Source organism: Miniopterus natalensis, chromosome 8, assembly GCF_054644295.1.
Source record: "Miniopterus natalensis isolate mMinNat1 chromosome 8, mMinNat1.hap1, whole genome shotgun sequence".
Classification (NCBI taxonomy): domain Eukaryota; kingdom Metazoa; phylum Chordata; class Mammalia; order Chiroptera; family Miniopteridae; genus Miniopterus; species Miniopterus natalensis.
Genome location: NC_142088.1, coordinates 19,632,926 through 19,646,382, shown reverse-complemented (window position 1 = coordinate 19,646,382; position 13,457 = coordinate 19,632,926). Strand labels below are relative to the sequence as shown.

Genomic DNA, 13,457 nt, shown 5'->3' with positions numbered 1-13,457 from the left:
GAAAGATGGCCCAGGATCCAGGAGATCACAGTTCGATTTCCGGTCAGGGGACATGCCTGGTTACAGCTCAACCCCAAATCGGGGGCGTGCAGGAGGCAGCCGACCAATGACTCTCTCATCACTGATGTTTCTATCTCTCTCTCTCTCTTCCTTCCTCTCTCTGGAATCAATAAAGATATGTTTAAAAAAAAAAAAAAAAAAAAGAATTCATTAATCTATCCAATTGCCCTCTTTCAGCATTTGCCACAAGGTGTGAAAGAAAGCTCTTGCTACTCTATGCCATTACAAAAAGGTGTATAATTTCAACATCTTATAAACAACTTCTCTTCCTTCTGTTTTTTAAATCTGTAATTAATTTTTTCTTCTCATTTCTTTGATTTTTAATGTTCTTAAAATTTTCTTTTAATTTTTTCTCTGATTTTTAATGTTTTAAAGTCTCATTAAAAACCAACTTTATATCATTTTTTGCATCTTCCTTTTGAACAACTGACTGGTTTCTCCATTTTCAAATCCCTCTTTTTAAAAGCTCAACTTAATCTTTATACTTATACTTTCAATTCTCTGATGAATTCACTCACTTTAAATGGCCCTCTGCTTTGAAATATAACTTCTTTCTAAGTGAATATTATTTAATATCAAAATCACTCTGTCTATACACTGGAAACTATTCCTCTAATAGGTTTTTCATTTTTTTAATTAAAGAAGAATTCTTGAAAAAAAGCACTAAAGTCAGATCTCAGGGAAAAGACCCACTTTTTTCCATTCTTTACATCCAGCCTCCCACAATTCAAGTTCTTTACCCCTACTGCACCAAAGGTGAAGTTCACATGGCCTTCACTCTTTGACACTCATTGTAAGATACAGAGAGAGGAAACACATAATATATAAAGTCCACATGATCTTAATCAAACGTCTGATAGATCCTAATATTTAAATACTATTGTATGTCTAATCCATAAAGAAAGGATACACCGAAGCTCTACCTTTTAACACAAGATGTCACTTAAAAGAGGAAGCAAAAAAAATCCTAACCAGACTCAATTTATTAACAACTACAGCAGATATTACCTTCAGCTATGGAAATAACTTGCTTAGAATATAAACGGATCTATGCTCCCTCAAGGAGGAGAACACAGGTAATTAAGCACTTTAGGGTGGCAGCAGAATACACACCCTTATTCAATCACTACCAAAAAGCAAAAAAAAAACTATTACTGAGAATAGTCCCACAGAAAGAATATCTCCATGGTAAACATACCCATACACTGAAATTCAAGAGTAGAAAATATGGTCAGGTGAAAAATCTTAAAATAAAAAGTCTTCCTGATATTACATGCTGAGTTTAATTGAAAAATAAAACAATTCCCTTCTATAGTTTCTTTCGTCTTGCAAATACAGAGGAATAATACATTAGCAGGGAGAAAAGTAAGGAAGATAAGCTTTTAACAAAAGCAACCCACAGCCCTTCCAGTCTTCCAACAGCAACCATAAACCAATTTGACAAAAATATGAACATTATTCTCTTCGGGACTGCTGCTGCATCACCTCCACGTGGAATCTCTATATGTCATTACTGCTCTTTTGCGTCTCATGTTTCAGAAGCATGTTCATTTCACTGCCACAGCATTTTTCCCTAATTGCCATCTGTAATTTTATATTCTGCCCCCTTTTAAGAGCCTAGACCTACAACATACCTTACATTTTTTTAATCCTGCATGACCCTAAATTCTCAGAATGTTAGTTTTCTAACATATTTAATACAACAGAAAAGAACATTTACTTATCCCAGAGTCACATACTTTAAAGTCTTTTAAAAAGCCTCCCCCATTTTAAGCTTTTTATGAAGAGTTTTAATTCAACTTCAGAGAAAAAAATGTAATAAAATACTAAACAGATGAGTATATTAATTTTTTTAACAAACTAACATCCCACATATTAATGTGAAAAGCAGTAAAATTAGAAATAATGAAAATCAACTGATGGGGGGAAAAATTGCCTATCACCCAAAAATATAAACAATATTCAGTAGAAAGTTCAAAGTAGACTGTTAAAACATAAATCGAATAAATGTTTACTGAATAGCTATTATGTGCCAAACTGCATTGGACAAATAAGTCTGCACTATGAATTTAAATGGAATTTACAGTAGTTGAGTTCCTTAAGTGATTTATCAGAAAGGTAAAGGAGAGTTTATGCAGAAGTTGATTCTAGTGGGTATCAGAGATGGTGCTCAAATCTGGTTCTCCTAATTACTAGGTCTATGACTCTGGGCAAGTTATTTAGGTTTCAGTTTTCTCACATGTAAAGAGAGAGTATAATAGTATGTACCTCATTGAGTCTTTTAAAATTAAATTAGGCATTTCATGAACCATGCTTAGCTTGGTATCCAGCACTAGTAATCACTTAATGTTAACTACTATTAGAAGCTGTAAGTAGTAATTTATTAGTATTATCATTTTAATCTACAATCTGCAGAGCTAAAGTGCACTCTCCAGCTGCTAGTGATTTTCTGAATGGTACAGTGTAATTCTCCATTAAGTCAGGCCCTCCCACCTTCTTGGGGCTATGCTAACAGAATCTACTGAGAATTCCCTATAATCCATATTAAAAATCTAATATTAAAAATATTGTCTACATTCTATACAACCTCTATATACTGATGTTCTTGTGATGGAAAATACTAGCAGAATGAGTAGTGCTTGACTTGGTTACAGCATTTATGAGCTCCTGTAAATCATCCTTTACAACAAATGCCTTCTGAGTTCCTGTCCATGCCACAGTCACTCTCAATTGTTATGGAAACCCTATATTGCAGGACAAGAAGAAAAAAGTTGTAGCTATAGTCGTCAAAGTTCTTTTGTTCTATGAATCTGAAACTAAAGGCCTCTTTGTTGCTAAACTCCACATACACTGTTCCATCCTTATCGTACTTGACCTCTCCGTAGCATTTGACCCTGTTGACCACTTTCTCTTTCTTGAAAATCCCTTTCTGGCAGCTCAGTCAGTGGCTTAGTTTCTTTTCCCCCCACACTCAAGTGTCAGTGTTCCCCAAGATCCTCTTTACCTTGTTTTATAGGGATGCAAGACGAAATACCTTACATGGGCCACAAGGGTGGGCCGGGGGCAGACTTTAGCAAACTTTGCTCATCTAAAGGGGACTGACTCAAACTAGTTCCAGTAAATTGGTGCAATTAAAAACAAAAATGTAGACCCAGGGCTTTTAGATCTTCCACTTTTTCAAAAGAAGATAAAAAACCAAATAATCCCACAAAATATTCTGATTTTTTTCATGTAAGTAGCTCATTAAAACTTAAAATACAAGATGCATGACCTTGAGAAATTTATTTTATAAATCTGTTCCCTCATCTATGAAACGGCAGTGATAAAGTGACACACAAACACACAAAAAGTGTGAGTCAGACAAGACACTTCTACAATCTTTCATTTTAATTTCTACTCTACATCTACCCCAGGACGAAGTTATTATCCCAGGTTTCAAACCAAATGTACAAAATTGTGAATGTGAGTAAATGCATTTTTCTGGACAAAGGTCCATGAAGTTCATCAGATTCTCAAAAAAGACTGAGAACCACTGACTAAGCCAAATTTTTCTACTTCTACAACTTCAGCTGTCATCTAAACAAGGATGGTTCCCAAATCTACCTACATCCGATCAACCTAGGCAGCCACTTTACCTCTGTAGCCAGCCTCTCCACTTCTCTCCATCTCCACGGCCATAGCCACCACCATAGTTCAAACCTTCAATCTATTCTCAGCAGCTCTCTCACTGGTCTAATTCCAGTCTTGCCCACCCTTTGTACAACTCAAGTGTTCTAAAATCCAAATAATTTATTTGGCCAAAGGCCTTGAGGGTCTGCTTACAACAGTACAAGGAATCCAAACTCCTTAGCCTCACATAAACTTCTTTAGGATCTGGCCAGGCTGCCATCTCCTTCTTGCACTATTTATTGCTATTCCTACAACTCCTATAATTTGCAACACAGAAAACTCTTGTGTCCTCAGGCATTTATTCATACTTTCGGGTCCCACCTTCAGAAATGCCTTTCTAGAACTCTTCCCATTTGCTTAGGGCAGAAACACCCCAGGAAAAGTCCTTCCTTTAAGGGTTGCCCCGAGGCAGCCAAAATAAATAGCTTTCCTACCTCCAGGAGAATCTATCCCTTATCATCAAGGTTGTAAATGTCAGCGTTTTTGTGTTTGTTTTTTTTCCCTTTTCCACTAGACTAAAAACTCCTCAAGGGCAGAGAATGTGTCTTTGTATTGCAGGGCCCACAGTTTCTGTTAAATGAATGAAACAGCACTGGCTTCAGCAACTCCTACAATGACCTGGGTAAACGCCCACCCTCCCAAAGTGAGGCAGATAACTTCAAGGTTTTTAAAGGAGGAGCTAGAAGTAGAGTAAACCCATCTTCTCTGCCCACTGGTGTGCTTAGCGCTCCTTTACATTTGCCAACCCACGGAATTCAACAGCAGCGACTAGACTAACGTCAAGCTGATGAAAGTTTCTGTGACTATACTGCTACTTTTCTACTGGCACAAAAATATTTATTTGCCCCATGAAGGTAAATATAACATTCTATCTGTATTCAATACTCACTAGTATTATTAGTATATATTGAATCATTCACATTGAAAAAAATTCACATGGAGAATATGGAAACTCTTTAGAGGAAAATAATCTCTATAGGTCAGGCACCAGGCACCATTCTAAGGGCTTTATGTGCAATTCCTCATTTAATCACAGCAACCCTAAGAAGGCATTATCATCACCTTCTCTCACAGATGAAGAAACTGAGAGTGAGATTAAGTAATTTGTCCAAATCACAAAGGTTGGATTCAAGGCCAATTTGACTCCAGAGCCCAAGCTTTAACCAACAAAAAACTACACAACACTGTTAAGTGGAAAATCCTGAGATTATGTTTATGTCGTATGCACACAAAGTCACAAAAAACAGAAAACACAATAAAATGTTAACAATGATAACCTGAGATAAACAGATCTGAGTGGAATGAGTATGAGAATGTATTACTTTTAGTCAGAAAAAAAAGCAAACAAACAAATAAGAGAAATGGTATTTAGATGGTGCTAACAGAAAGGTAAGGGCTCAGGGAATTCATATTGAAGGAGCACCAACTAAGAGCCAAGCACATGAGCTATCTCATCTAATCCTTACCTCAAAAAGTGCTATTTCCATTTTATAGATAAAGAAATCAAAGATGAAGTAACCCATCCAGTGGAAGAGCTGGGATGGGAACCCAAAGCCCAGTCCAAATGTATCTGATTATAGGATATTATGCTACAAATAAAACTGAACTGAAAAGCTCTTTTAAAACAATCAGAACCAAGTAGCCTGGCATCTTAAGTGCAAGGAGGGAAAAGAGAGGATGCTCTAGATTTTACCTTTTAGTGGAGAGTATCTTTGCAAGTGTCTCAAAATAGCCAGAAGTATTGTCTAAAATCAGCATTACAGTCAGAGCTCTGGGACAAACAGAGTTACATTAGCATAAATTAAACGGGGTTGGATGTGATTCCATTGTATATGCAGCGGAGTATCTGCTTTGGGGACAATTTGCTGCTTCCAACCCATTCTCACCTATCTACCTATTGCTTACAAGTTACCAAGTGTGTGTGGGGAGAGGCTGGGTTACATGTCCAAGAATACTGTTAACTATTCAGAAATAAATGGCCTCTCATTATCTATAACTATTGTTCCAAACCTGGATAGTGAAAACTGCTAACCCTGGGGGAACACCTCAGATAAGAATGAATGGATCAGCATTTTTTTTTTTTAATGACTTGTTTAATTCTGGGTGCTATGACTTAGAAATTTTAAAATCCATCCAAACCAAAATTTCATTTCTCTAAAAATAGCAGTGACATGATCTGCTGCGAAAAATAGTTGGGGTGGGGTATACAAATTTCTTTCTACAGTCTTTCAGAGGAAAGAAATATTGACTATTTCCAACTTAAAAATCAAAATAAATATCTATTTTTGAAACTAAATACTTAAGAGTAAAAAAGTATCTCACCTTAGCAATTTAAAATTAATTCTGTATTTGCCCTGAAGTCTCTTATTAGTTTCAAATAAAATGTAGCTTTTGAAAATAACAAACTCCACCCTTCCTTCAGGAATAAAGTAGCCCCTGAGGCAGTTAGATTAGGAAATTAATATAAATTTGGGACCGGGAGGAAAAAGTACAAAACTTTTGGGATCTGTACATATACAGTTTTTTAAAGCTTAGGAATATGAGGTTTAACCTATAGCTTTAAAATGTCAAATTATGAGGCATAGAGATTTTTTTAACCTTAAAATGTTCGAAAAAACGAGACTCACTGAATGATTTCTTCCAACCACTAGGCTCTAAAAACGACAGACCACAACAGAAGTAACAATTTTAGTTACACAAGTATATTAAAACGTCCAAGTCAATAAACAATTTCAACTAATCAATAGAGTTAAACAACCATTAAATGTAATTTGCATTTTTTGGGTACAAAATCCATATCATCTCAAATATCATGCCTTTCTTTAGAACAGTGCTAAATGGCTGGAGACTTATCACCGTGGGAAAGCAGAGGGAGTTTTATTTTAGGCAGAGGGAAGGAAAAGACACGGCGGGAATCACAGGAGCCCCGCTTCCCCGCCTGGCGCAGCGGGCGCGGGCCCAGCCGCGGGTGCCCGCTGCTCCGCGGGGCCCGCTCTCCGCGGGCGACTCCATCCAGCCTGCGGCCAGGCCCGACACACGCGCACGCGGCGTCCCGTCCTCCGGCCGCCAGAGGGGGGGGACAAATGAGAGGAAAAAGAGCCTCTCCCAACCGGCCCGGACGGAGGCTGACGGCGGGGGGCAGGGGACATTAACATTCCAACTTCCATACTAAAGACCAACCTGAAGGAGGTGAAGCGCAGCCACGGGAAACATCCCATCCCTGAAAGCCAGGACATCGAGATTTGGAAACGGAAGTTTTCAACTTTCACCAAAAAAAACATATCTTTCAAAGCTCATGGCAGCAAAATATAGCTAAAACTGAACCCGTTTAAACACGAAAGAGAAAGAAAAAGAGGAGAGGGAGGGAGGGAGGGAGGGAGAGAACGCGGGGCCGGCTATGCTCGGTGCCCTGAGGGCTGCTCCAGACCCCCCTGAGGGGCAGCAGGGACAAATTCCCTTCGAGTCCCCCCTCTTCTATCGCCGGGGTCGAACACAAGGGATCCCACAAATGCAAACAGTGACCATCAGAACCAGGCAGCTCGGGATCCTCAAGCCGCGCTTCAGGAGCTGCCCTGCCCACCTCCTCCCCGCCTTGGTTTCCACGCTCCCGAGCGGCTGACAACCGGGGTCCCCCCGGGCTCTGTTCACGTGTCTGCCTCACCCGACGGTGACCGCACCGGACAGGAAACTCCTGCCTCTGGGGGCTGCTCCAGAAACCCAGCCCCCCCCCGGCCGTGTCCTCGGCGCTCCCTACGCCCTCCAGCAGGGGCTGTCCGGAAGGGGGGCCCGAGACCCGAAGGCGGCCCGGCTCGGGGGGGGGGGTGCTGGGTCTGACCCCCCCGGTGTGCGGGGCACGGGCTAAAAGGGCGGCGAGGAAAGAAATACCTGCACCGACAGAAACACCACCTGAATTTACCTCCACCCTTCCCACCGCAAAAAGCCCAGTCACTGACGAATAAGCTAAGAAAAACCCTCGGAAAACTTTTCCAAACGGGAAGAGGGCCCTCTCCCCCCTCCCAGCCCGGGGCGCCCGGGCGATGGGCTGGAGCTCGCAGCCCAGGCAGGGCTCGCCGGGGCGCGGGGTGGGGCGCGGGCGAGGGGTGCAGGGGCGGAGTACCTTCAACGGACAGGAACTGGCAAAGAGTTTCAAAATAGCCGAGTGCTCTCCCCTACGCCCTCGGGGGTCGCGAGCGCGGGCACCAGGGCGCCCCGAAAGGAGGGCAGCCCCCCACTCGGGCCTAAAAGGAAACTTTCCGGGCCGCGACTGCACCTGACTCGCTCACCGCCCCGCCACCCCACCCCACGCCCGCCAGGCCGCCCGCCCCGCCCCGCCAGGCCGCCCGGAGCGCGGAGGAGGGGGATAAATAAATTGAACTATTCCCGGAATGGGGGAGGGGGCGATCGCGGGAGACCCGGAGGAGCGGTGGGGGGGCGCCCGGGGGTGGGCGCCCTTTCCCCACTCCTAGGCCCCGACGCCCCGGTCCCGGCAGCCCGGGCCTACCGCCCCGCGGGGGAACCTCCGGGCCAGCGCAGGTCTCGGCCCCACAGCGCCGCCGTCCCGCCCGGAGGTCCCGGGGGACCCCAAGGGGTGCGGGGAGGCCCGGGTGCGGGGCAGGGCGCGGTCGCCGCGGGGCCCGCCCGCCCGAGGCCTAGCCGGCACCCTCCCCCCGCCCCACACCCCCACTCCGGCCCGCGCAGGCCGCGCCGCCCGCCCCGCTCCGGCCCGGGCTGGACCCCGTCCGCCCGCCCGCCGTCGCCGCCCGCGGGCGCCCCGGAGGACCCCAGGTCCCCAGCCCCCGCCACCCCGGCGCCGGCCCCTCTCACCCTTTCATTCTCTGTCCCGGGCCTGGCGCGGGCCGGCGAATCCCCGGCCTCACGTAAACGCGCTCGCCGCCCGCCCTGTCTGCGCGGCCCAGCCCGCCGCCCTACGGGAGCCCGGGGATGTGGGCCGGGCCTGGGGCCGCCTCTGCTTACCTTTCAGCTGCTTTTTTTTTTTTTCTCCTTCCCCCCTTTTCCCTCGGCTGGGCTGACAGATCAGAGTGAGAGGCGCTGGCGATGGAGTAGGAAGCTCGGCCGCCGCTTCTACTGCTCCCCACTGGGCTCCGGCGAGAGCCTTTCCCTGTCAAGCAAGAGGGGTGAGGATCATATTTTTATTTTGGAAACTAAAAAGTGCTCCCGGGGTCGGTGATTATTAAGGGGAAATCCCTGAATATACTCTCCAGCCAAGAAGGCAGGGCTGCCGGCGCCGCACAGAAGAGGCGGCAGCCTCCTACAGCACCACTACCGGCACTGCGAGGACATAACACCAGAGAGCCGCTCCTCGGCCCTCCGAAACGACAACTTTCCTACCATCTTGGAGGCGAGGGAAGGGGGGCCGGGGGGAGAAGTGCCCCCGCGCCCGACGGAGTGCAAACTTCTACTTCTCATCTCTGGAAAAAAGTCCGCGCCGGCCGCCTGCACCGGCACCTGGGGAACGAGCAGGGAAGGCTCGGGGGTGCTTGAGAAACGTTTTCATTTGCACCAGGGGGGAAATGTTTCTGCATCTTCTGATGGAAAGAAATCTTGACAGGACCCAGGTTTTCCGGTGATTATTGTTTTCTATTTTCTACTTTTTCCATGTGAGTGACGGTGGTATTTTAATTTTTGTTTCAGGCTCATAATGATTTTTCTCCGTTACAAATCTGAGTTCTGTGTCAGGTGGTCAGTTTATAAATGTGTACTTCAAGAGACTTCACAGCCACTTTGTCTTTAGTTGTCTATCTTTATTTATATGTTTTGTACATATAGATATTTGTTTGCTTACATTTTATATATATATATGTGTGTGTGTATATATATATATATATATAGTGTGTGTGTGTGTGCGTGTGTTATATATACATATCCCTCAAAACTGGGATTGCTGAAAGACAGTTGTAAAGGGATGGCTTTTGTCTCCTTTTCTCAAAGCAATGTAAATAAAACCTATTGACTGCCCAAAAAGGCATGATACAGCTGTTTATTTTTCACAGTGCAAATAAAGGCAGAGATCACTGGGGGTTAAATACAACTTCAGTATAACTGACCACGTTTCTGGAAATAATCCTAATTCTGTTATGGTCTGCCCATGAAGAAAGGTTCCTGTAAAACTGGAAATAGATTTTAAGTAAAATGACTTACTAAGAATTCATTATATCCAAGCATTTTTACTCTTTTGATCTATTTAGGTTATTTAAGGCTTAAATCTTTGGTGCATCACACATGTTGCTGTCCACTTTCTGCTGTGTCGCAGAATTGAGAGATGTGTCTTTTTGTTAGAGTTGAGATGTCCGTTCAGAACTTCCAGTGTGCCTCCAGACTGTATAAATTCCTTTTAGTCTATTGCAATGGATGTCATCAATCTTTTTTTCATTAGCAAAGCTTAGTAGATAAATAGAATCCAAGTGACCTGATGCGGAAGTAGCACAGTGGTGAGAGAAGGGTGCCGCCCACTTGCAACAATTCCCATAGAACTCTTACAGCAGAAGAGTAAGCTGCAGAGATATTTTTCTATTTTTGTGAGAAAGAGAAGAACATCAGAAAATAACCAGAGGATCTTTTTTGTTTATTCTACAGAGAATGATCAATCTTATACTTAGTTATTTTTCTGACACATGTTGGCTAACCTAGTGGGAATTAATTTGTAATATTACTGCCTTGACTCTCTTTCATTTAAAATTTATTACAAAGCATTTAGAAATAACTGATGATTCCACTTCAAAATGTTTATTTTTTGAGCTTACAAATTTACAATATGAAAGGAAGTTCAGATAATGCATAAGTGAGTTCAGATAATGCATAAGCGAGTTCAGATAATGCATGTATCATGTTATTTTCATGCTGACCCCCATCTTTATCATCTAAATTTGAATCCAGTACATGAATAGTCTAGGTATCCTTCTGTGTATGTTTTTTCTTTCTCTGGTAGAAAAATGGAAAGTAATTAAAAGTAACTGTCACCTTGGAAACTTCTTGTGAAGTTGCCTTCCATTTACAATTTTTTTTTAAACATTTGGAAATCAAACACATTTGTCATAACAAGGAAATTACTTCTCTTAACTTATAATTCTTAGTGGACTTGAAAAACGTGTTTTTGAACAACTTGTTCCTTGAATATGACATGACTTTATAGATATGCTTTGAATTTATTAAGAAGTTAAGATGTGTCTTCGATAAACTGACTGCACCCTTTTATGCAATCCCTCTAGTGACCAATAAACTTGTTTGTGTATCTGAGGATAGGGATATGGTGCATAATCTTAGCATTTCGGTGACTTTCTCTTTATAAAGCTTGACTTGTACATGCCTTTAATCCATGTTTATTCACCGGCTGAGCTAAGTAGCCCATACTTGGGGAATTATAGCTCAACCAAGAAAGAAATCCCACTTTATTTGCTATATTGGTGACTTTGATTGGTCAGTGTTTACTTCAGTTGGTAACCGAACTTATTTCATGTGCTATGTCTCTATAATTCCTAGAAGCTGCAGGTGCTAACAAAACTACTGACATAATTAAGCTTACATAATCCTACATTTGCCCAGTGAAATTCCCAGTACTCAAATCTGGCTAACATTATTGAGCAGCTAATGCATCTTGGTAACCTCTGTGGGCACTTTTATGCTTGTGCTCTCATTTAATTCCCCCAAGAGTATTATTTTTCTTTTCTTTTTCTCCTCCTTTCTCTTTCTCCTTTTAAGTACAGTTGGGCCCTGGCCGGTGTGTCTCAGTTGGTTGGAGCGTCATCCGGTACACCAAAGATTGGTGGGTTTGATCCCCAATCAGGGTACCCAGGCTGTGCATTCAATCCCTGGTAGGGGCGTGTGCAGGAGGCAGCTGATCAGTCTTTCTCTCTCACATCATTATTTCTCTCTCTAAAATCAATAAATAGATTAAAGTAAAATGAAAAAAAGTAAATACAGTTGGGATAACTGTCTTTACTTTCAAGGAGTGTAGACCTACTTGGCCCTAAAGCTTTCCAGTAAGATTCCAAATTGCCCTCCTGCTCTAGATTTGCCAAGTTGCCTACCACACAGCTCTGTGCTCTATATGTGGAAATCCTAGATTCCTGCCATATATTCTTTGTCAAAAACAAACTTTGAGCACCCAGCAGTTCGAGCCCTCTCCCTTCACTAGTGGCAGACAGTGGCTTATTTCACCATTGTGAAGTCAAGTACCTAAGTCTATCCATTATTTTGAAGGATGCAAAAAAATACATTTTTCAATTGAAATGCACTGCCTTTATGGCAAATGTTTGCTGACAGAATCACCAAATGTTTGAAAAGACAATGACAGCAGACATGGTTATACAAATTTAGTGAGGGGGTCGTTTGTTTTTTAGAGGACTAGGGTTGTGAATATAAACCTTCCCTAGTTATACAAATGCTTTTCCTAACATTTCTAAAGGCAGACTCTAAAGTCATACTAAAAGTCCCTAGCTAGTTGTAAAGACTCCCAGTTGAGGTGAAAAGGTAGAAGTGAAGTGTGTACAGAGGCTAAAGTTTTTAAAACCACACAATTTTTTTTCACTTTAAGCATTTCTGTTTTGGAAACATCTGTTGGTAATGTTTCTATTTAAAACAAAGATTTTGGTTTTATTGTGGTTATTGTGCCCTGCAAGGAAATGTTTCTGAGACAAGCGTTGTATTTGGCAGACTTCCACATCATAGCTTTAGATTATTTAAGTGTGAAATTTCTGTATTATAGATTCAACTATAGTCAAAACATACATGATCTGGTAATCTCCCAAGTTCTAACACCTAATGCAGGGCACTGAGACCTAGGAACTATACTACCTGATGCCAAATCAGAAAGCAGGAAAGTTGTTTTTTTTTTAATCTCCAGACGGGGCCAAAAGATATCCTCCAGGAGCCAGATGGTCACTGGCGGCAGCAGGGGCAAGACACGTCCCTGGTGCCATTTCACTGCCTTCTCATCATGGTACAGGCAGAGAACATGATGTCATAGCCTAGGCTATAAGCATTCCTCAGCCACTCTACTGACTCCTGACTTTAGGCTAAAGAAAACAACTTTCCAACTGAAGTGATGTTTTAAGTAATGATTAGTGAAAAGAAACACCCTAAAGCAGTATTAAAGATTGGATTTGGGTAGAATTATAAGTGATAACTTTTTCTATAACTTACAATGAAAAAACTGTGTCCCAGAAGAGGCGGTTAGCTAAAACATTGTAGAAAGAAGAGAAATCCACAGAGTCCTCAGAATAATAGGCAGAGTTCAACACAAAGGTGACAGTGTTCATTTCTGTCACATTCCTGGTTAAGCAAGCTTTTATGGGCCCGTTGGGAATTTAACCACTATTTCCATGGGAAAATAAATTCCAGGTTCCAAACAACTAATTTACAGTGCCATCTGGAACACATCCCATTAATAAGTTGCAGTTCCTGTACTGTAACATATTTGCCATATATTTGTTACAGAATTCAATAGTAAAGTTGGAGGAAAGGGGGGGGGAATCCTCTCATTCAATTAAAATAAAAAGCAACTATTAACACAATTCAAAAAGCTTGATTTAATTTCAGGTAAAGGGAGATTATCAGATATAATGGTGAGGCCAGTTATAATGCACCAGGAATAATAATAAAAAAATACCTCAGTCAGTAACTAAAAAGTACATTATTTATCTTAATTGTATACATTGGTGTTACCATTTTGTGCATATCTGAGTGCTGTATTATGTTACAGTAGATATTTG

General features: G+C 42.3%; 1 protein-coding gene across 6 annotated transcripts in view; it reads right to left on the bottom strand.

Moving 5' to 3' along the window:
• INO80D (INO80 complex subunit D) overlaps positions 1-9,083 on the bottom strand; it is a 60,874-nt gene extending 51,791 nt beyond the window's left edge. For 2 of the 6 annotated variants that reach the window (XM_016196692.2, XM_016196693.2), the window contains exon 1: positions 6,910-7,070. The gene's annotated coding sequence lies outside the window, so the exon portion shown is untranslated. Of the gene's footprint in view, positions 1-6,909; positions 7,071-7,390; positions 7,474-7,846; positions 7,947-8,553; positions 8,639-8,703 lie in introns of those variants that run through there. The other 4 variants (XM_016196695.2, XM_016196694.2, XM_087819627.1 and 1 more) reach the window with 4 other exon arrangements.
• Between the last annotated feature and the right edge of the window lie 4,374 nt (positions 9,084-13,457).